The 24,341-nt window shown below is 42.9% G+C and overlaps 1 protein-coding gene across 3 annotated transcripts in view; it reads left to right on the forward strand.

Moving 5' to 3' along the window:
• LOC105198843 (Krueppel-like factor 3) overlaps positions 1-24,341 on the forward strand; it is a 356,983-nt gene that overhangs the window by 170,317 nt on the left and 162,325 nt on the right. The gene's annotated exons all lie outside the window — the stretch shown is intronic.

The raw sequence follows: 24,341 nt of genomic DNA on the forward strand, positions 1-24,341 counted from the left end.
ACGCATGTTGCCTGTCTTAAGTCGTGTTTACGATTCCCTTTTAGAGATCGCTCGGCATAAATTTGAACTGGCAAACAAATAAATTTTCGTTCAATCGAGTATCGTCAGAAACTGAATCAATAATCGATCTACTGCAATTTCGATAGAATTCATCGATTTCTCTCGATTAAAATCTATTATTAATTTTCAACGTAGATATTTTTTTATTGAGGTCTAAAATTGAGCTAGATCTAGATTAGCTTCTCTTCATTTTTCGTTCATTTTGGAGCCATTGAGAAGCCATTTAGAAACGAGCCGTATAATTCCGCTTTTACGTATAGCCGCGTACAGGTGCGGCGGCGCGCCGGCACACAGGTGCATGTGCAGCACGCGCAGAAAACACCGCGACTCGCAGAGTGGCCTCGCCGCTCGCTTATGGATAAACCATAGAGAGATCCCCGGCGATTGCGCTGCTTTATGGGTTAATTATGTGGAATTTTTTCTGTATACCGCATAGCGCGGACGAGCCCATCGTCGATCGACCATTCTATGGAAAATCCACGCGCGCAATAGGCGGCTTTGTACGCCACGTATCGGCGTGTGCGTACGTTTAAGGAGTGAACTATGGATAATTCCACGTCCTTACTATTGCGCGAGGTAGCACTCGCGAATAAATTACGAATTTGTCTCGAGCGTTCAAACGTTTGCAGTTTCCTCTGCGTCTTGGTCTCCTTGAATTACATTTTGTAAAATATTGAACTTTAATCATTATTATAAATATATCATAATTATAAATATTAAAATTTAATCGTTATTATGCGTTTAAACATTGATGTAGTGAGAGTTAAATGTGTTCACGTGGCGAAATTTTTCTCATCCAGATTCAAAATTTGGCATTCTTTATATTTACGTATTTCACAATGCATTTGCTTTTATTATCGGTTTTGTAAAATTGACTAGCACATGCTACACATCGATTACTTTCTATTTCTTGTTATAGAATACAGAAATCGCCATACGGTAGTACTGTACTTTCACTTGTTCATAAGTATTAAAATTCAAAGAAAGGTAATGCTACTCACAAAAAAGAGCGATCTTATAAGAAACTGAAATGAGAATTCAAGAATTTTGATGAGTGAAATCAAATGCAACGTGCAATAATTCATTCTTTTTCTAGCTGAACACTTGTTGTAGATTAGCGTCCAAGTTTTCCTTCGTTCAATTATTCTCAATTTTAATTTTTAATAAAATACCCATTAAAGAAAAAGAAATGTTACACATATGTATTGTGTTGGACAGAACGATCGGCCGTGAACCTCTCCGAGAAATTACCCTGATTCGCGCTCTCTGTCGCAATTACGCGATACAAAATAATAATCCAAGTGCGTAGACAGATGTTCGATTCGCCTTGAGATCTCAAGGTCGATGCGTTCACCGGCGATTCCCCAATTAAAAAGCAACATGGAGCGGGCTATAGTCTTGTTAGCGGCTACAAGCGGAGCTGCAGCGCGCGAGTGAAGAAAAAAAAAGAGAGAGAGAAAGAGAGAAGTCCGCTGAAATAGTCTTAAAACGCCTGTAATCGCCTCGGCAAACGAGACGAACCGCCAGCAAAAAAAAAAGAATTTGCTTCGGCGCTCATGTTGCTCGAGCATCGGCGAGCACGCTCGATAGTTCAAACCGCGAAATCGTTCGCGCAAGTAACTGTGCGCGCCACGCCTTTTTTTTATCGGAGGTAAAAAGAAAAGAGAGGAAAGAAGCGATCGACGCGGCGGAAACGACACGCGGCGAAAGAAGGGAAAGAAACGCGACGCCGCGCGACTAGTACTCGGTTCGCGTTGTTCGTAACTCTCAACGTTCACTTCCATTTCTGGATTAATGATCACGCACACCTGCGCAAAGTGGGATCCGAATACGATTGGGGTCGCAACCCGTAGTCCTCGCCTGCGGGCCTGCGTCACCGCGGTCGTCGTGATCGCGCGCGGCTAACCGGCCGGCGTGTGGCTCGGTAGGAAATATTTTTATCCCGCGCTTACGCATCTGGCTGGCCTCTCGCGTATCGCTTCGCCCGTCGTCGTGACCGATACCTCGTCGAGCTTGGCGAATCTCTCTCCGCTCGACTCGCGCGAAATCGCCTTCCCGGATTCCGTGATTTACGCCGTTGGAAAGCCAGTCGGCCGCGGCGTTAATCCTTTCGCACCTAATGGGTGTTACGCGTCCCGTAAGGAAAATAAACTGACAAACGTTTTGTAAAGCGCTCGCGCTCGCGCGGATTACGTAAATTCGATTGCGGCTTATTAAAAAGTAACCGTCGTGAAAGCATTCGTGTACACGCGGGAATATTTCTCTCTCTCTCTTTCTTCGGGGCTCGATACTCTCTCGAACATTAATAACAGAGATTGCACGGAGTTCGGCACTCCTAAGCGATACAACACGCAAATCTGCGAAATGATTTCTCGATCGAGACACACTTTCTTCGGGAATCGTAAATTACCTGACGAATGAGGATTGCTTTTGATGGTATTATCCTTTATTACAAGCCTAATGAGATTTATTATAAATTCCATATGTCATAGATATTAAAAAGAAATTGAATCATTACATTTTTCATATCAAACAGTCGGGTATGAGTAACAGATTAGGTACTCTCTAAATCTGAATCAGTCAAATCTTACTGATTTACAATACTATACTTCTAAATGTGATCATCAGTAATTGTTCACTGTCATCCGGTGATTCCGCTTAAGAGGGAGGTACTCTCACTGATCGGAGTCAGTGTATCATCACTGAAAAGCAGTGCATTGATATAACTATAAATATACCACTGAAATCAGGCTGTTCACTGTCTTGCAGTGAATAATACACTGATTCCGAGTTAGAAAATAACACCACGAGGCGCGTCGGGTTGGAAACCTCCGTCACTGGACCCACTTTACGTCGTCATGCGTAAAAACGGAGGTCTCGCTCGTGAAGATGTATCCGCGGGCACGTGACATTCCCCGCCGAGACGAAGTTCCCCTGCGATTCTTGATGTCGTTCGCGAGCGCACGGCACGGCCGGCGATGCGGCCGAGAGAGTGGTCAGTGGCCGATGATACATCCATTCGGAAAGTCCCGGCATCGACGTTCCATTGTTTTCCAGTAAACTCCGCCGGCGATCTCCCGCGGTGGCGATGTAACGCAGAACGGATGTTGGAGAGATCGTTGGTAACGCTGGCCGACGCTTTTGCCCCCGCCCTTCCCTCGACTTCCAGCGGCTCTGCTCGCGTCCGCGGTCATAACTCGCCGTTGCTCGGTCGTGGCTTGGCTATCGGAAAATTCCAATCGTGCGTGAGCGCCATATACGCACCGCGAACACTCGGCCGCATGTAATCGCCGCCACCGCCGCGCCGCGCCGGTGCCAAATCCGATCGTGTTCGACAGCGCATTTCGCGAGTCTGAACAAAGTTAGACAGCTGGCAAAATTGATCGACGTGATTGCGGACAATTTCGCCAGGCAAATAAAATTATTTGTCCCCGAACGAATAATTTAGAACCTTTAGGGAAAATGTTGGTATATCTATCAATGCTAATTAATATACTTGTGCTCTTTCATCGAATTTTTTATAATTTATTAACACACAATAATGCGTTTAGTCAATTAATAATGAATTTAAAATCATATGATTCACAGTTAGTTTATTATTTTGCTATACAGTTGCAATTCGTATTTTTATTTTTTATTTCTATTAGCGCGGAGATTTGAAAAATTAGAATATTTATTGGTTACAAATCCGTTAAGCAAAGAACGCCGGTTATACAGTTACGCGCAGCGACGAGCCCGAGTTTTACAACGTTTTAATTGTGTTAACACAAAACTGTCATGCGACAACGCCGGGGGTCTTCATTTGTCCGCGTCAGTGAATAATTAGACGATCTGTGGGCGAACGAGCTCTGGCATTAAGCGCCGTACAATGTCGTGCGACGGTATACTCGCGCGAATTAACAGGTGGGCGTTAATTCCAGTCGTTAAAAAGCGCCTGGATCTCGCGTCCCGCGGAGAAAGTCGCCGCGGAGCTTTTCGTGTAAATTCACATCCGGGTGAGCAGCGGGCAACTGCAACGCGCGCGCGGAGCCATCACCGTTTCTTTCCCGGTTTTAAACGGAGGCGAGATGGCGGATAGCGGGGCCGTCCCGTTGGGAGTCGGCTTAAGTCGACGCTCCCAGAGTTTGATTGTCTTTGATTAATTACTCATGCTGTTTCTTGGCCGGCGGAAGCCGACGGGTAGCAATCTAGATAATACGTAACTGTATTAACGGTCCGACGTAATCTTTTTGTTTCTTAAAGCGAGAAACGTTCGGCGGCAGTTGGTGAAAGGGGGGCAGGGGGAGGGGGCGACCGAATGAGAAAGGTTCGATCGGTGTGTCATCCTGTTGCCCCAGAAGGATCTCGCTTTTACGCTCGACATACCGTGTAACCGAACATCATCAATTATAAACGTCGTTCCTGCCTTTTATCATATACATGTTCTACGCGTAGGCATTTAAAAATCGTTTTGTAAAATTGATGATTTCAATGAGCGGGCCATTTCCGTGGCGTATTTAATTTTTCGATTATAACGCTCGAATGGGAAAAATCATTAATTTAAATAGGTGCGACGATGCGCGAATCAATTTGCGATGAATGCAAGTGGAATTTTTTTTTTCTTCACGAGACGCAGCAGCTGCGAAACGCGTAATTTTGTTCGCGACTACGATGTGTTTGTTGACTATCGCACCTGATTACGATCTGGTTGATATTTGCCGAGGGTACTACGTACGGTAAACACTATAATTAGCGACACGCTGTGATTAAGCGTTATTCGATTACGCGGATTAACCGACTATTGAATAACGGCGTCGTTAGACGCCCACGTGCGAACGACACCCGCTCATTCGGATAATAATGATGCAGCCTTTCGCGACTGATTGGAGGATAAATGGACAAGACGTATTACGGGCAAGCAAATCCGCGCGCATGCCAAGCCCGACGCGCGACAAACAGGTCGCACACACGGACGTTATCGTAATAAATTATTCTTATCAGAAACCGGGTGCAAGCTAGAGGCGTGTTTCGCTGTCCGAGATAAATCCTAGTTGAATGATAAAACGATCGAGCTATTACAGGGAATGGGAACAGCCGTATCATGTCGCTGGATGTCATGGGTAATTCATGGTGACGTACGAATGTTATGGTCCAGTGTGTGTCGCATTATTTATTGACGAATAGGAATGCTTTAGAGAAATTATAACAAGTTAATAATAGCGTAACACATTAATAATACAGATATATTCACGATAAGCTTCAGAAGGTGAGAGATAACTTCTTTCTTTTTGGCACGTTTGGAATTATACGGAATAATTTGCGTAATGACGCGTATGTTTACATATTATACTTTTTCTATTGCAAACTATATACAGAGATTAGCAGCGGCATTGCGGATGCAGAGATTATTATTTTAGCTTCGGCAATCATCCGCGGTACAAGACAGGTGCGCGCGGTTTAGCTATCGACAACGATCGAGATAAATCCCCCGTTGAATGGTAAAACGATGATCGAGAATGGTGGTCGGACTGGTAGTAAGACCGGTAGCGATAGGCGGTGGTCATATCGCGCTCGGAGCATTGGGCGATAGGATCTTAGATGTTCTTGCTCTTGTGTGCGCGTTCCACATGAATACTTGCACGCACGGATACCGCGAACGGCGGTGCATACACATGTGCGTAAACACATGTAGCGTACGCACGTTCACGCGCGAGGAATCGTACTCTTCTCATACTTAACTCCGTCCGTTTAAAATATATCAAGAGAAATGTGTTGTTAACTTGACTAAATTTTTCAACTCGACTAAATTTCTTCAGTTTAAGTATTTTTGTATCTGAAGTAAGTTGAATATATAAAATATTTAAACTGACGTTCAAGTATTTTATGTATTTAAGTAAGTTAAGTACATAAGTACTTGAACTGAAGGAATTTAATCAAGTCGAAAAATTTAGTCAAGTTAACAACTTTTCTTTTTCAGTGTACGAAATGAGATGTCCATAAAATGCGTTATGCCATACGGTCATTATTTCACTGTAGTTAACACTCGACATTATCTTTACGCATGTTTTTGTTAAACGTTTTATGATGCGAACATGCAGAAGGAACAACGATTGTTTATGTAATTTTGTTTTACTTAAAATTAATATAAAATTGAACTAGAATAAAATACATTTCGCCAACTAATATTTATATTAAATTTTATTAGTAACTTGAGATAAATTATTGTCGAATAATAATGTATTTGTAAAACCAATATTATATTTATTAGAAAAATGGCAATTTTCATTTACATCCATTTCTCGAGGAGACATGCGAACTATTTTATGTGATATCTGTCAGTTCATCACAATCTAAAAATAACAATTACGTGCTCCGTTCATTTTTGCTTTATCGCCGGCGGCAGAAGCGTAACAGTAATTAAACCAATTACGCGCGTCGCCGACCTCTCATTAGTTGGTCTATTTCAATTAATATTCATTATAGACGAACAATACCGGCGTCCAGTTGGTGAGCCCCGCCTGTAATATGTAATCGATCGATCTTGAAAGGCGGGGGGCAGGAGGGCCGATCGGTCTCGGATGTGATCGACGGGATGAGGTTCGAGTTAGGCGCGGTAAACGAAGTAACGACTGATCGAAATGATGGCAGAGCAAATTCTCGGTTTGACTTCGAGAGCCGGGCGGCGCGAGGGAATCTTTAAACTCGTTTACGCTTTTATGTAACGTCGGCATTACGTTGCGCCATCTTTTTCGTCCTCGTCACGGTGTAAACCGTCGCTCGATGCCGCTTCTTCATGTCCGAACTGCTCCCTCTGTTGATTCTTTTCAAGTGCTTGCGTTCAAGTTGTGTAAGGCATTTAAGACAGAGGCACATCTGCAATTAAAAAAAAAAAAAAAAATAATGTCAATGTTGAACTCATCGATCTATACCTTTGGAGACTATTCTGAAATTAATTATAAAAGTCATGTGCTTATAATAGCCACGTGACACCATAGAATTTTTTTTCAATTTTGTTAATTGCCAATAAATGAATTACAAGTCGGTAAGCATGATACAAAACCAACGCTTCGCAACGTCAAATACGGATTTATCATCTTTAAAACTACAAGCTTTGAAGATGAGTAAAAGAAAACACGTTTAACATTTTCCTTTGTCGGATAAGAATATATAATAATCTCCGAGATTATTATTAGTTCCAAACTTCGAAGAATTTTACCGTTTGCATACTTATCGCTTATTGTCACCGCAATATTTACATTGAACTTGTTCTCCATGTTGATCGAGCAAAAAATTCAAACATGACCGTGTTTAGCGCTAAATATACGGCGAGAACACGAACCTTCGAGACTTATCGAATAATAGATCTCTGGAGTAGAGACGTCGTTAATAAAAAATCACAAATTTACCGATCAGTTGACGTGGAAGGTTTTGACTTGAAAAGTAAATATGCAAGCGACCGAGAATGTGCTCTTATCGTGAATACGTAATGACATCACTGTCTGAATATTCCGATACCACGAAAGGTATAGGTTCAATATCGACTTTGCACGTCGGGAACCGCTCGCTGTTTTCGTTGCGATTACAGGACTTGGACGGTACAGACGAGAGTTTTTAAACTTTTCTTTTTTTCTTTTTTCTTTTCGTCTCTCTTTTCGAAGAGACGTACAGCTCGTACGTTTTAGCAACCTATAGAAGAACTAATAGCTCTATCTGCGAGGCACATCTTTTTTTGCCGCGGCATTAATTCACCGACAGCGACGCGTCAGGTAAAATACTACTACTGACTGCGCGGCATACTTTCGAAAAAATTACGGATGATCAGACAGCCGAATTTCGGTTAAATTGGGCCGACGAATAGAGAGCTTAATGCCGCTGATGGGATAATGCGGCCTGCGAAGTGTCAGTATCCTTGACGTGCCCCCGGATCTAGAAAGTCTCATCACGGTTAATTAGCAAAATTGAAACGTGCTCATTGCCACTACGAATCGCCCATTTGCCCGGTACGAAGGCAAGAAATAATGTAAACGATACATCGGCAATGCGAAATTTCTTCAAAAATTTATTACACGTTTAATCATTATTTCTCTAAACGATTTAAAGATAGAAAAAGATTCCTAAATAAATGTAAAAAAATTTAAGAGCATATCCTTGGCTCATTTTTTAAAAAAAGATTCTAAACATATATCCTAAAGTGTTTTGTTTTCAAAATACAAAGTGTTGAAGTTGATAGAAGAAAAATTTTTTAAATTTAGAAAATTTAGAGATATTTTAATCAAATTTAGCTTACATATATTTTAATATTAAGATCCAATTTCTAGCGTCAATAACACATTCTTAGATCCACCAGGGGCGCTTATATACGTAAATATATTAAGTTCTTTATTATAAATAAATTAAGGATCGGTATGCCAGTTTTGTTTTTCAAGAGTTCAACATTTTAAATGTTGACCTAAAACTCTTAATACTACGTATAAGCACACCAAATTTGATTAAAATATTTCTAAGGATTTTCTAGATTTTCGAAATGTTTATATTTCTTAATTTTCAACTTCGACATCCCATTGAAAACAAATTATTTTGCAACATATATCTACATAATCTATCTTTCTTCATAAAATAAGCCAAGGAATATTTCCTTAAATTTTTTCACTTAGGAATTATCCTGTATATTCACATTGTCATAATCAATTAAGTTTTAGTTGGATATTTGTCAACGCAAGAACTAGGGCTGCTCGTCCAAAAATAGCATTCTCTATACATACTTCTTTGCTCGCGTGCTCTATCGACTTAGCGTTACAAATGTGTCATTTTAATGTGAGATTATTCTTGCCACAATTTTTTTCCTTCCTTTCAGTATTATAACGCTTAATGCTTTGTAGTCTTTGAGTTCCACTTGCAGCCCGCATAAATATTGATTAACTATCCTAATAACGAGACGCATGTTTTTCTTACGCGGAAACTAGACGTGTATAGACAGTTGGTACAAGTTTCAAATTGATCTACGATCGACCGAGGGGATCGCACGTACGTCATCGTTCTGACGATTCATCGTTTCTTTTTCTCGCTGCCACGTACAATGGCGCGGTTGCCTTGACATTATGTCTCTTATAGCATCTCGATCGACGCGACTGTACACCAGTCGCTCTGTTAGAAAAGCGATAGTCAGCTGACATTTCATGGATCGAAGCCAATCGCCTCGCATCGTTGAACCTAACAGACTGAATCAGGTGTACGTTGTTTTATATATCGCGTCGTACTATCTCGACGATGTGTCGCGTCCTCGCGATAGGGATCTCGCGATTTTCATAATTCCGCGAAATCGACTGTAATCTGTGAGAGGACAAAGAATCTCCGAGCTTTAAACTGTCTCTCGCGTAGATTAGCGGATAGTGCGATAAACACGACCAATGGTGGCCGATATCCGCGTCTTGCATCGATTTGAATCGACTCCGAGAAAAATCGTAACTAATCGAGGCCAGGCTTGCAATAAATGTTCGCCGTATCCGTAACTGTGCATTTTATATAATTAACACGGCCATTAGACACATAATTCCGCGCTCGTTCCGGCGGATGCGAAAAATCGTAATGGACTTCTTAGGCCTTCTGCGGGTAATAAATTTTTGAATCTGTGCGTAAGCGATCGAATAATTAGCGCTGTAATTAGCCGCGGTAACGTCACGTTGGGAAACGCGACGAAACGACTTCTATACAGAATTATGAATTTCGGTCTGTCGCACTTGCGTCATCGCACTATTAACGCCGAAATTCCGAGTGTCGACGCCGCTTTGTTGTTCCAAAGCGTTCCGCGCGCGAAAAAAAAAGAAAACGAGACTACCGCAAATTGGGCGAACATTTAATTGATAAATTTCTGGTGGATTCCTCACGATTGCGCAACCGGCGGAATTAACGTCTCGTAATTGAATCCTTAATCTCACGTCGTTAAGATTCATTGTGAATACACACGCGCATAATAGATCGCTGCTCGCCCGAAGTAACCTAGCGCGCGATACGTCGGTCAGCGTATAATTACGTAATCAGGACTATGTAATCAATTCATAATCCCGTTCCTTTGAAAAATCGCGAAACTTCCAGACGAAAGGCGCCTGCTATAAATTATGAATTTCGCAATTCTACGACTTTATACGTCAACGGAGGAGTCAGCTCGCCCCATTAATCATAGTGGCACGGCAACGAGATGTTATGGAATTAGTCGGTAAAAGGAGGCCATATCGGGATTTGTCCGTACGATGTGTATTATTGTAGCATTTCCTCTCGGTCATATGTTGAAATTTACTTTAATCAATTTTTTTCAGTGAAAAGTTTCCCAGGACATTGACGAAAAGAGATAAAATAAGAAACGGTTCAGATTCACTGTCTGAATCTCGTTCGGAGAAACGTCGCTCTAAAAGAATGAAAATTGAACCTGTTATACATTCATTCGAGTGATTTAAAGTCTAATATAAGAGTCAAAAATCACTTACCGTTCTGTCTTATCCTCTCTGAGTGTGAATTTTATTTCTTATAGAGTGGCAAATCGCTCGAATAATTACACATTAATTTCCACTCTACGAGATTTAGAGAGTCGCTTTATTATTCATTACAAAGCGGTAGCAGATACATTACGTTGAAAATATAGAATACGAGAACTGATTTTACATATCTCTTAATACCACACTCTAAATCTTGCAGAATAAACTGTTACAGTTTTCTAAAATAGTGAAAATTGAGCCTGTGCAATTTTTCGAGTGATCCTTCACTCTACGAGATTTAGAGAGTGGACGCGAGATGTAACACGAATACAAGACACTGCCAAACAATCGGCGGATCGTTACACGAGAATCCGGCGTATTAATTAGGCGTACGTGAATCCGTGCCGGATCCTGTTTTGACCCGGTTGCCTTTCGATTCTTTCTCTCGGTGCCCGCCGCCCGGCGGATGATCGATACCCGCCGTCACGCACGCACGTTAGCGGCAATTAAGCGCGTATACTAATCGGCCGCGTTAAGGTATGTACGCCTCGTCTAAGTGGGGTGCTCTCCTCCGACATGGCGGGGGCGTGAGAAGTGCCTTCGCCCTGTGACCCCTGCGGCCTCCGGGGTACCCCGGTACTACTACTCCGTAGAGGTACTCACCGCATCGTGCGCTCGCCACGATAGAGCTCGGTGCCGTGTGGCGCGGCGACGGGGAGACGGCGAGGGGAACTCTCGGACTCTCTTGGCTCTATAGTCGTCGAGCGAGCGGCCTTCCCATCCGTCGAGATGTACTGTACGGCCCGTTCGAATTTTGACACGTTCGACGTTTCGCTCGATCTTCGACCCCTCGCTCTCGAATCCACCGTAGTCCGATAGCCTCGGCTTGTGGGAACGAGAGCCTTTTCCCTTCTTCGTTCGCGCTCTGTCTCGCCTATCGCACGTATACGCGTGTCGGGACTCGATGACGAAGGTGTCTCGGAGTCACGAGATGCGGAATTGATCGGGGTAATTGTGATATCCGAGCAAACACCGCGATATTTCTCGATGATAGAAACTCATGGTTACTCAAGATAGGTACCGTGTACTCTAAATAATCTTGCAATTTCTGAGCTCATCATTGAATAAATATTTCAACGTCGCAATTAATATTGAGTTAAGTAGGTTCGATTGAGTGTTTAACTTGCATGGCATAATTTTTCATTTTGATACGATCTCGACGATATTAAAAAGGATAAGGCGCGAAAGTGGCAGTAGCGCGATTTAGGTCACGGTATTTAAGAATAACCAAGTTGACTCTTCTCATGCCTCGCGATATTTACACGATTATCCTTGACCACGAAATACGGTCTCAGCGACATCAGTGAAAAGCGATTTTGATCCAGCGGGTCGTACATCCGACCCGTCCCAGTAACTTGTGATCCATTCCGCGTGTTTCACAGTCAATTAACCTCCGAGTCCTTCCCTCGAACCACGAAACTCGCGGATACCGGACGTATGCCGACTCTTCGTCTTCTCCCGATGCTTACTTCTCCCTCCCCTCCCCCCGCCCCCTCTCGTCGTCTCTTCTACGGTTGCTCCGTCGACCCTCTCGCATCCCATCCGTCTCTCCCGGTCGACCGCGGACTTTCCGGACTTTCAGGCTCGACCTCGGGGCCCCGCGAGATGCGGTAGGAGAGTTAACCTTTCAGGAATGACTATTTCATGGCCACTTCCTGGGTTCAATGCTCCCGCGATTTCTATGCAGGTAGGGTAAGTCGTATATACACACGTATACACTCGCGCGTTCGCGCTCGCACGTAGGTAGGGAGGACACGCGCGCGCGCGCGCGCGCGCACGAGCGGCGCGAGAGAAGCGTAAACCCACACACGTACGGAGGCTGAATCCCGACGAGCCAGAACCGTTCTCTCGTACCCGGGGCCTTATGTTCTGCGTGTACGCCGTATAGCGCGCCGCGAAGCGGTCGCGCGGTGGCGACGATAGTGGGGAGACAGGACCCAAGGGATCTAACGCATTCGAGTAGAGAGCCTATGTGTGCTTGCATAATATTAGACCTTATGCAACCTGCCCTTCCCACACTTATCACTGCCTCCCTCGTCCCTCCTTTCTTCTTCTTCCTCTTCTCTTCGTCTTCCACCCGTCTTCTTCTTCTCCTTCTCTTCCTCCTTCTTCCTTCGTCTCTTTGTCGAGAGAGAGAGAGAGAGAGAGAGAGAGAGAGAAGTGGAAAGGGTTCTTCTTCGTTGTCGATCCCCACCCTCGTCCAAATGCTCGAACGGTGCCTCGCGGTGCCCTTGGCGGCATGCAGGCCCCAGGGTAGGGTGACTCTAGTTCGTTTCCTAGCCAAGATACGGAGGAAGATGAAAGGAAGAAGAGATTTCGTGCGAGAAGAAGAGTGAGAAGTGGACGAAGTGGGCGCCAAAGAGCATTAGAAAAAAAGAGAGATAAACAGAGAGGAGAGAGGAAGAGAGGAGAGGATTCTCCCGTGGGACCGTGTCGTGGGGTGGGTAGGTGGGTGGTTGGGCGAATAGGTAGGTGGGGGAGCTGCTGCTCGTGGTGAGCCCCTCTCGGGTAAGTCAGCGGGGGTCAGAACGGAGATGCTCCGCGATCGTGTCGGGCGGGGCTGCCCGCTCACGACTTGAACTATCACACGCCCCCACTAGCACCAGCATCCACCTTCCAGCCTTCTCGGCCTCGGACCGTTTTCTCGTCTGGACGATACGTCCCGGCTGTCTACCTCCTCCGTTGCCAGCGCTTAATCCGATAAATAATGCTGTCGGCTCAAGGTTGCGCGTCACCGCGGCATTACCGACGATTCCGTCTCGCGGCTTTTCGTCGTATATTTCACAGGCCGGACCAACTGATTTCGATCAGGTTTTCGCTGGTCACGCAAGATTATTAGGCAGACGGGAACTATGCTTCGACTGGCACGTAGAAAATGGAAAGTTTTTTTTTTTAGAAACGCTATGCAAATGTGTCTGTAGGAGACAATACAAGTACTAAGTGTTATCTAATGTTTTTCAAACTTTATTTATTAAAAATAAACTAGAATGTATTTACTAGAATATATTTTATGCTACTTTTACAAGAAATTAGCTTCGCAATCTTTATTTAATGAAGCAAGACTTTCTATAATGAAAAAAGGACGGATAATTTACAGTAAGAAGATAACGTGTCAATTTTCTAATTTATTCAGGCCGTGATTACCACGTTTCCTGACGTGAAGATTTCTCCGTGTTGCAATCCAAGATGTCTTGTATGCTGACTCATTCGATTAAATTTCTACATGGTGCATATTAATTCGTTATTCAAGCAGCGTCTTAATCGTCCCAGACTAACACTCCGTTGTACAAATTAACAGCCTCGGCCAGCCATTAAATTTGGAACTCGCGTAGAAACCCCCATCGTAAAGATACGTAAAGAGGTTCGCTGAAAAGCTAAAATGTCTTTTCTCTACTTTGACGGTCTAGAATGACAACCGTTAACCGATTTAACTGGTCGTCATTCTAGTCCAGATCGCCGTCGCGCTCAAGATCCCCTTGGATGCCTGTGCCAAGGGGTCGGTCGAGAGGCGCGACTAAAGCGCGGGCGTTAAACTGGCGTGTAATGACGTTGCGTATGGAAACACGTCGATACCCGATGGGACGGGAAGTGAATCGAATAACGTGCCCGTACGTTATTCGATTCGACGAGCGATACGTTGCACCTCGCGCGTATATGCGTATGTGTGTATGTGTGCGTGCGTTGACCGAGAGCCGCGCGGCATGCCGGAAGAAAAATATACAGGCGCTTACACGGTGCATATCGTAAATTAGCTATCGTAATAAACGTATTATCGGGGCTGGTATTATACGAACGTGCGTTTTGTGTGAAACGTGGCGAACAAGACGGATCGCCCCTGACCCGTTTCGCATGCTAGCACCTGCGTGTGCATTATGCACATAAACGATATGCGGATTATCCTATTTTGCAAAGAAATTGACCCTTTATAATGATACGCGGATGAACCAACGTGGTAACGAACGAAGGAGCGATTCTTTTTTGCGAAATACTCTCTATGATATTTATATGAACGGTTGCACGTTTGATTGTACAAGATCCTACAGGATAAAGATAAATAATACGGAATATTCATTTTTAAATTAACATATAAATGCATATCAAACTTCTAATTTATTCAGAACTGTTAAGAAACAAGTTAGCAGCTATAACGCCCAACGTTAAACAACACAATATATTCATACAACGTTGTTGAAAGCATTTAAGAAATATACATATTAAAGAATTAATTTACTTTGAGCTTTGAGCGTATGGGAGCATGATTAAGATAACACTGTGATATCTCGTGTAGCAATAAAAATAAGTATTTGTATAGAAGAACGTTGTTCATTATGATTTGCAACAATTGCAACAACTTTCAGTGATTCCCAGAATGTCTTCTTTATTTTTTCCAATTACACAATGGCTGGCATTTAATACAAATAGGTACATGAATTTATATATTGGTTTTGTAAAGGCAAATGTTTAAATTACAATTTAATCAAGTATGTTTACTTCAATGGAATACAATTTTACATTTCTCTCTTGAAATTATCTAGTTCGATGATTTTTGCATAGTTTGGTCAATTGCAAAGGGGAAAAATTCTAGTGCTCTTCACGCATCAAGCGATATTCATCGCAGCTGTTGATTCCATCGATTATTGTCGATCTGCAAATCGTCCTGCCACCCTCGCGCCACTCGACGCGAGTTTCCGTGCCCCCGAAGGCAGCGGCGCCTGACCTACTGGCGGTAGCCGGTCACCGCAACCGATTGCAGCTGCTCGCAAGTAGATAAACTGCCATGCGAAGGATCGCTCAAACTCGAAGTCGACGGCCTGCGGTTTGAACGCGCTCAGTCCGCGCTCGGAACGCTGCTGGGGCCATCTTCGTTTCGACCTCTTCCACTTCGGTATCATTACGGATCCGATCCGAACTCGTGTAGGAATGCTTCCTTCCACCGCGTGGTAGCCGAGAAACCGTCCCTCGACTCTTCGTTCCCTCGAGCGTAACGATGCACCTGAAGAGCGCACCTGTAACCGAGAATGCTCTCGTCGATTCCCTTCGATCTCGAGCGATTTCTCGGGGTCGCGCACTTCATCTGCTATTCCATCAGCGCGCGCCAAATACGAAATATTTGGAATACTTTACTGTTCTGCGTGCGTGAGAATAATCGTGGCGACGATGGATTTGTCCCGAATACGTCGGGGGTAGAACTTAGCAAAAGGACCAAGGCAATTCGGAATTTTTTTTTGAAGCAGCTTCAAATAGTTTTATGTGCCAATCTATTTATTCACGGTACGTCGACAGTTTTGTGCAATTGTTTATCTTCCGCTGACATAATTAACAGCTCGAAGAATTTCTAGTACAATAATTTACCAGATCGGAAGCAATTCAGCGGGAAAAATTGCATCATCTGCCGCAGGCTTAATGACAGTGTTAAACGTTATTTCAAGGTTCGTAAATCTCTACTCAAAATTAATTTATAATGAAATACGAGAAAAGGAAAACGCTAATTTGCGGCGAAGATCCAATCAAACGTCTGTAACTCTATTCGCGCGCGCGATTACAACAAAATAAATATTTGAGGAGATAACGCGTGAACGCAGCTTAACTACTCGTCTTTCTCGGTAACGTACTCATAAGGCATAAATCAGGATGAAATGGCGAAGGGAAAAGGTTAATTATATATTTCAACATCGGAGGTGAGCAAAAGGAAATTTATAGGAGAATTCATTACGCCGTTTCGGTAAATTTGCCAGAGGTATCTCTGCAGCATTTTCGAATGAAAAAAAAGTGAATTAAAAGCCATAGTGATTTATTCAATTATGTTTTGTCATAATAACGCTAATTTAATACCGAATATATATTTTACGAGCTTTTCTTCAACAAAGTACCTAAAACGATAAGCTTTGAAACGAAAATCTTTAACGTAGAAAAATGTTGGAAGATTTATCCGTTGCTTCTATACAACATCTGTCTGCATTGATATTCCGTAACGTCAATATCCCATTAAAGTGTCGAATAAAAATATCCAATATGCCATCCAACAGTGTGCAACAAAGAATGCAATCAGTTTTGCTTTTACAATCATTTTCTGGCTAGCCATTTTTCCACCGACAAATAATGGCGAATTTTTTAACTATCCGTTTCTCCGCGAGAAGCGGATGAAAGAAGCGCGGGAACGGGAGAAAAAAGCTTCGGAGACAAAGGAAAGGAGAGGGAGAAGCGAAAGATCCGATCCGATGGTGCAGCTGTCACTAATAGATTTATGTAATTCCGCACGGCGCGTATTTATAGCTCGACCGATGTTATCAACATAAATCTCAATCAGCCGCGCCGATTCCGCGGGCTTTTGATCGATTCCGCCATGCGGGATCGCCGCGCGCTCCTTTAACGACTTGTCAGAATCTATATTTATCGCGCTTAGAGCGTATGATTGGCGCCGCCGCCGCCGCCGCCGAGTTAACAAAACTGCCCAGTACGGCATCGGTCATTAGCGTAAATCAGCGACACAACGTTGCGAAACGTTGCCCGCGCGATTTTTTGATTCGCGACTCATTACCGCTCGATACTCGGTGCTCTCGCTACGCCCCTAACGAAGCCGCGCGACGGAAAATTAAGTTATTAACGCCGAGACCGGAAGGATATCCCGCTTTCTCCCGACGAAATGTGTCGAGATGAATTACGAATGCGGAAGTGACGTAATTTCAGAAGCGGTGAAGAGAAATAGACGACTTTTCTAATATCCCGGAAAAATTTCGTAAAAATAACTTTCACATCATGTCGCTCTAGAATCTCAGAGATTTTTACAATTTAACCCCCTGGTCCAACTTTTTTTCTTCATTGCTTTTTTAGTCCAAACTCACTGTGATGTTTGATAGCGTTTTTGAAAAGATTTTTGGACTGTAAAAAAATCTGAACAAATTCTGGTATACTCTTCTATTCATTCATTCTAGAATACGATTTCACAATTGTTTGAACCCGCAACGTTTTTTCACTTCTATTTGTACACGAACGAATTTGAAGCAGAATAATTCAAAATTGGAAATTCACCTGGGTCTTCAAACCCCTGGTTGAGCTATGGAAAGTTAATTATATAAATTTTGCAATAAAAATAGACAAACTCACAATGCGAAGTACATTTATTTTGTATAACAGAAACTGTGCAACAAAGTTGAATGAATATCGTGAGGTACTTCGGATCTTCTATTTGTTTTTATTATACGAATTATTCGATTCAATAGGAGCGTTTGTGCGGTGGCTCAATTTTCATGAATTTTTAATCGCTGATACACTCTGTTCGCATACATTGTAACTGGCTTATAGCCCGCGATCGTAACATCGACGTACTGTCATGTATCAGGCCTATTTTGTGCCATCATCATTACCCTTACTTCTGTCGCTCTAACTCTCCTACCGTAAGTACTATGTTTTGCGCGATGCACAGTCTGCGGGGAAGACGACGTTCCTCCCTACGGAGCTGGCTATTATGTCTTCGATCGATCGCTTCCAAATGCGTCGTTTACGTGCACTCGCGACCGTCGTCGGATCGATCGTTACAAATGTCCCTCCAGGTGCACGTACGGGCGGTGTTCGGCGAAGGACGGCATTTCTCCGACGACGCACGCGAGATGTCCCGGAAATAATCCGATATTCCCTTTAAGAATACCTTACATCGCGGTAATTGCTCGCGAACGAAAAACAACGCGACGATTATGTATTAGGAAACTGATAAACATCGTAAACATAACTTTACGTAGGTTTAATAAGCGTCCTCGAGAATATCGATCTTTGCGGTTGATTTTTAGCACAATCAGGATCTCTTATTCGACGTCCTTCTAAACAGAGGCGTCTCGAACGGAGAGACTCTCCCGGTCACGCGAGAGAGTAGACGGCGGTTTTTTTTTCTCGAAACTTCAGCAAAACGTTAAAAGGGTTAACGAGTCGCGACGCAATAGGAAAGTGAACGCGACACAGGGAGAGCGCAATGTACGAATATATATGCACGTGCATGATTTACGACTTCCTTCTGTATTGACCGTCTCGTTCCTCCGGTGGGACCCACCGGTGGCTTGCGAAGGGACCGGACGAAGGGGAGGGGGGGAGGTCTGACCCCGGGCGGGCATACTGGTTTGCATATTCGCCACTGCACAACCCGCGGTGGCGGTTATACATCATGCATCCGCAACGCGGTCCCGGCGAGTCGCGGCGACGCGCAAGTGCAACGGTGCACCCACACGGTGCATCCATCCGTGTCGTGCCGACACGCGCGCGGCGCTCTGCGCACGGACGAGCGGGGCGTACGTGTGTGCGGAGGGTGAGGGATGCGATATCTACCTGCAGCCGATTCCGCGTAGACTCTCTTTCTCCCTCTCTCTCTCTCTCTCTCTCTCTCTCTCTCTCTCTCTCTCCGTCGTCTCGCCTCGTCCCGTCTCGTCCCGTCTCGTTGTCCCTCGCCCTCTCCTCTTTACTCTCCCCCGCAGTATCGAAGATCCCCGCAGATGGGATTCACGATCCGACGATAGTTCAGGCGAATTTGCATCTCTGGAATCCGCGACGTGGGCAGCGGCAACCCCCTGCGACCGCGTGCGGCAACCTCCTCCTTTCCCTCCCTCGCTTCCCTGCTCGAGACCATTCCACCGGTGCTTTCGCCGCCACAGGTACGAATTCCACGTGACCGTACGTACTCTTACGGACTACTGTCACGTACCGAGATGTGCCGGAGTCGATTCCGGAGACGTATAATAATCGAGAAGGTAATAACCCTTTCGCGAGTTCCGATTGGGAATGTAACCTTTGTTGACCGTCGTGGTTAGCGAGTAAACACATCGATGTTGCTTATCGTACGTAATAATCAGTGTTGAATGTCTACGCGCGAGAAGAAACGTACAAAATGATAGTCCTCGTGCGGAGCATGTAAATCTTTTATCTATAATCTGTATGGGCGATGGACAATCTCTCTGGACAGACGTATTCGATTTGGAAAAATTGAGTCTCGTTAAAGCCGCGATTATTATTTCCTGATTTATATTCACTTTGTCATCATATATAATTTCTGTATCACGCGCATCGGGCCGTGTGACGCATTATTATGCACTTTTATTCATATTTGCGTTAGAACAAATCAATAAACGTAGTTATTTGGATTTGAAAATGTTTAACGATGCGTTTCTCGCGATTGTTACTGGAAAATTTGAAGGCGCGTCACGTCACTCGGTTTTATTTCCGAGAATTTCCTCGATCGGCCGGTTGCAATCGCGGAACATATTTATCGCCCGTATTAGCATTATTCAGGCACGAGAAACCCGCCGGCGCGGTGTATCCTTCGATCTTGCGCCGCGAAACGGGCGGTTTCCCTTCTTCGACGCGCATTGATCTTGCACGCGTTGAACGGCGCATCGCAGTTAATGCATGTCGAATATGGTGATATGAGGTCGTCAATGCGATCCTGTATAAGGCGTATCTACAGCCGCTGGTGCAAATGAAGCAGATCCTTATACCGCGCGTTATCTCTCGAGGGATATTATTTTGTCGTCGGTGACGCAACTTCGTTCTTAAAAAGGCCGTGAAATGTCTTTCCGTCGTTCGAAAAAATTAAATTAACAGTGTATGCGCTCAACTTCTCCTTTAATTAATGCAATAATATAAAGCACGTATCATACATTAAATTAAATTCTTTTAAAAGCATTTTTTTATTACATTGCGGCATGATTTTGTCGTTTATGTATCGTAATTTCTATATAATATTACAATGCATTAAATTTATTTTTTTCCGTTCTCATATTGAAGATATTAGTAAATTAAATAGTTATTTTATTAGTCATTAAATTACATTTAAGTGCTCCGTCATTTAATTAGGCAGTATTAAATTATCTAATTTGAAGATATGATACCAAGTTTTAGCATTCATACGGAAGAGTTTATCATAAACATAACTTTGTTTGCGACGCTTAAAACGAAACGCTTGTATTCGGGTGAGAATCTTACGGTTTCTCGGTTAACGTCTCGCACGTTATCGGTGCCGATCGTAGATATGGTGCCTTCTTCGCTGTTCCAGGAGGTCACAGAACTAATAGACCACCTTCTTCGTGCGCGATCGCCGTACACCACGGGCCTCTTAGCGCCTCTCTCGCGACCATCTACATACGGCCACGATCCCAAGTTTCCCATAGGTGCATTCTCCCGCACCTCCGTTGCAGGATCATGGGACCCTCGTTATCCTCCCTTCTTCCGCCTTATCTTCTTTCAACATAGCGATTAACACCGTATGAGGTCTCGAGTCCTAGAACTTTGATTCGTATACATCGCAAAATCATGTAATTTTTACTTTGCTTTCTATCAATAATGATGTCTTGATTCTCTGATATTTTCTGATATCTACCATTTGACTTAAAATTTATTTTCATATCGTCTACTTGATTTTCGTGAAACGTCAAGAAATCTTTTCCCTTTTTTTAATACGCGAAAACAAGATTATTTTTACGAATTTTACGAATTGATAAAAATTATGCAATGTATCAATTTCAAATTTTTGTGCATTTATTTTATGTATGTCCAACAATGTCTAAAATAAACATTGTTAAAAAATGTTAATTTGTTTAAAAGAGATAAAATAATGAAGAAAGCACTTCTAAGAAAACTTGGTGTACAATAGTGTAACTCAAAATGACCTGAAACAAAAAATTTAAATTGCATTTTATTTATTAGAAGCTTGGGATAGAGAATGAATAATGGATTTTACGAAAAATTAACATTGCATATTTTCATAAAAAAATCAGTTTTTATCATACAAAAAGGTATTTGTTCTTAGAAATTCGGGAATTTCAAAAGTTTGTTCATTAGATATACTAAAAATAAATATCAAAGTAAAAATCGGTCCAATAATTTTTGAGATATCGTGCACGCAGATTTTGAAAAAAAAAACCAGTTTCGAGAAAAACATTTAAAGTTTAGATATAATTATTTTGTACTTAACTATTTTTTACAAATTGAATACAATAAATTTCTTACAAGAATAAACGTACAAAATTTGGTAAAAATAGTCTTCTTTTCGCGTGTAAAAAGGGGAAAGGGCCTTTAAATTTTTTCTAAATATTTGTATAGCTAAAAGAGTGATATCTCGGTCTAAAAGTTTTGTATTTTATCTAATTTTATTTTAACGATATTATAGAATGTGTTGTAGGAATTGCCGGTGCCGCATCGGTCGATTAAGAGCACGCATTTCATCCGCATCGCGGTATATGGCACATAGAAAGTGCGCTGCGTCATCGTTCCTGGTGTTAAAAGGGTTAATCGGTTCCTGTTCCGACTATCGCGCAACTGCGCCACTACGCGAAAGGACAAAGCCTGAACGCATCGATAATATCCATGTACGTGCACGGCTAATAGAAAATCGAGGTAGTGACGCGCGAATAACCTTTAGCGAGGGCGTAACGAATCGCTTTAGATGGTTATTATTACGAGGTCGTCGGCATTATCACCGTGGTGAGGCAAAATTTGCGGAGATTTACACACTTCCCACGAATCATGACGTGTTTTGCGTGCACAGTCATGTAAACATGCACATTTATAATTGATAGCCTACTTAATTTAAGAATGTTCCTACAATAACAGTTAAACACGGAAATTTAAAATCTGAACGCTTCTCACGTTTACTTGTTCTCTTTTTCTTCTAACCAATGACAAAAAATTTTAGTCGCGAAGTTTGGCACTGAAACCAACGAAAGAATAAATAACGAAAAATTTACAGTGATACAGTGAAAATAATTGTCTATAAATTGATCTGCATTAATTTGATTTTATACAGATTCATGGATCATCAGCTAAGATATGTTTTGACCCTCGAGAACTTTTGAAACAGCTTAAATTAATGCTCGCTGCATAATCATGTTTTATTACCTCGAGAATTTGTGTAATCCATAAGTTCACTATCGAAGCAACACTTTCGCTGTCGCAGTTATTGAGCAATTGACGCTAATGAATCAATCAGAACATGTTAGGCAGGTACTAGAATGCTGCGTCATTAGATCCAGTCACATAATAGATCGTTGTAGACATTAAATGCACCGCACGATCATTTGGCTTATTTTTGATAAACAAATAAATTTCTTATATTTCTGTTCAAAATTCTTGCAACTTAAAATTAACTTTTAAAAGTCACGCGTTGTTGAAACGAGTTTTTTTTTTAGATAAAATACAAAAAAACAGAATTACTCAATATTGTAAACTGACCGTGCACATGATCGAAGGCCGTTAGTTCAAGCATCGTGAATAGGCAAGCACGAGCGATCAGCTATTCAGTTAGGGAAAACGCATTTGCCGGCGCACAGTTTCCCGAAGCGTCAGGTTTATCCGCAAGAACCGGCAGATTTACTGGTCACTCCGCAGCGGCGGGCTCTAATTTTACGCGTGCAAAAATAATGGCCGCGCTACGCGGCGCAAGAACGTTCAGGTGCGGTTACGGCACTCGATAAGCACGCGCTGCGTTTCCCTGGCGCGCGATCTGACCGAGCGGGCCGCGGGAAAAAGCACGATAAGTGGAGGCGATAAATCGCCGAAGCGTACAGCCCAGTCGTTGAGCCGGCGTACCGTTTATTACCATGGAAAGTAGCAAAAATGTTGCTATCGATTTGGAAAACGTTAACCCGAACAGCCGGCACAGGTGTGGATTAGAAAACGGGCGTGAGGCAGGCGATGCAGGTAATCCAAATTTGATCGTGAGCCTTATGTTATCAATAATATTGGCTCTCACGCAATCCATAACAAATCACTGTGTTGTGACCATTGTACACCTTTCCATTTGATGCGAGATAAGTTTAATGCCGTTCTTGATCGTTTTGCTACGCGGCGGGCCCTGATGCTACACTAACCCGTTGGAACGTTGTAAAATTAATTTACGCTTGTCGTGCTCAGCCAGTAGTAAAACGCAGTATCGTTTCCTTCCTCTCCATTTCTCTCCGCTCGGTTGACCGTGCATTAAGCGTCCGAATGAAACGAGGAGTCTAGCATCGTGAATCCCTTGTCTGAATGTCGCAATACGATTTCGCATACAACTCTTTTTAATTTATTAAGTATCTAACTTATTATTTATTGCATTTTCCAAATAACGCAGTCGTATCTCAAAGATTGAAAAAAAAGCAACAAAATTAAATTTTGCAATTTCTTATAGCGTTCTATGTCTAATTGAATTTTGATCTCTATTAAGTTTAAGATGTCTTATTTCCTTCGAGCAGATTGCCTATTAAATAGACTTGTAAAATTAAGTAGATTGCTCGTTATTTATACTTTTGCAAAATTGATTACCGCGTGCGGTTTTACTATATTCGGTATTAATATGATTTCGGATGAGATAATGTCATTCGCATTGCTATTATGTATGCGCGGGATTACGGTCTGATGAGGGAAGATAGATCCTAGGTGAGCATCTATGAGATGCTTACGCCTCGTGGGAGTCATCGTGCGATCGCGTGTGGAAGAACCAACCGGCAATGCGGTTGCTCGGTCGCCACGCCAGTCGCGTGATAATTCGCGACCACCGACGAAGTTTCCACGATCGATTGTCGAAAAATTTGCGGCTTCTTCGACAGTTGACCCCTTTTGAGAGGCCATTGCACCTGGCGTTTTCACACGACGGAAAATAAAATCGAAATCACGGAATTTCCGTATTTACTCGATTAAAAATATTTGTGGTTGTAGTATCAGTTCTGTTACAATTAGTTTTAAAAAACTTTTTAAAGAGGTTGCAAAAATAGATAATTTTTTATCATGTACAGCGTCCAGTAGTAAAGTTTATGCAAT

The sequence above is a fragment of the Solenopsis invicta genome, chromosome 15, assembly GCF_016802725.1.
Source record: "Solenopsis invicta isolate M01_SB chromosome 15, UNIL_Sinv_3.0, whole genome shotgun sequence".
NCBI lineage: Eukaryota > Metazoa > Arthropoda > Insecta > Hymenoptera > Formicidae > Solenopsis > Solenopsis invicta.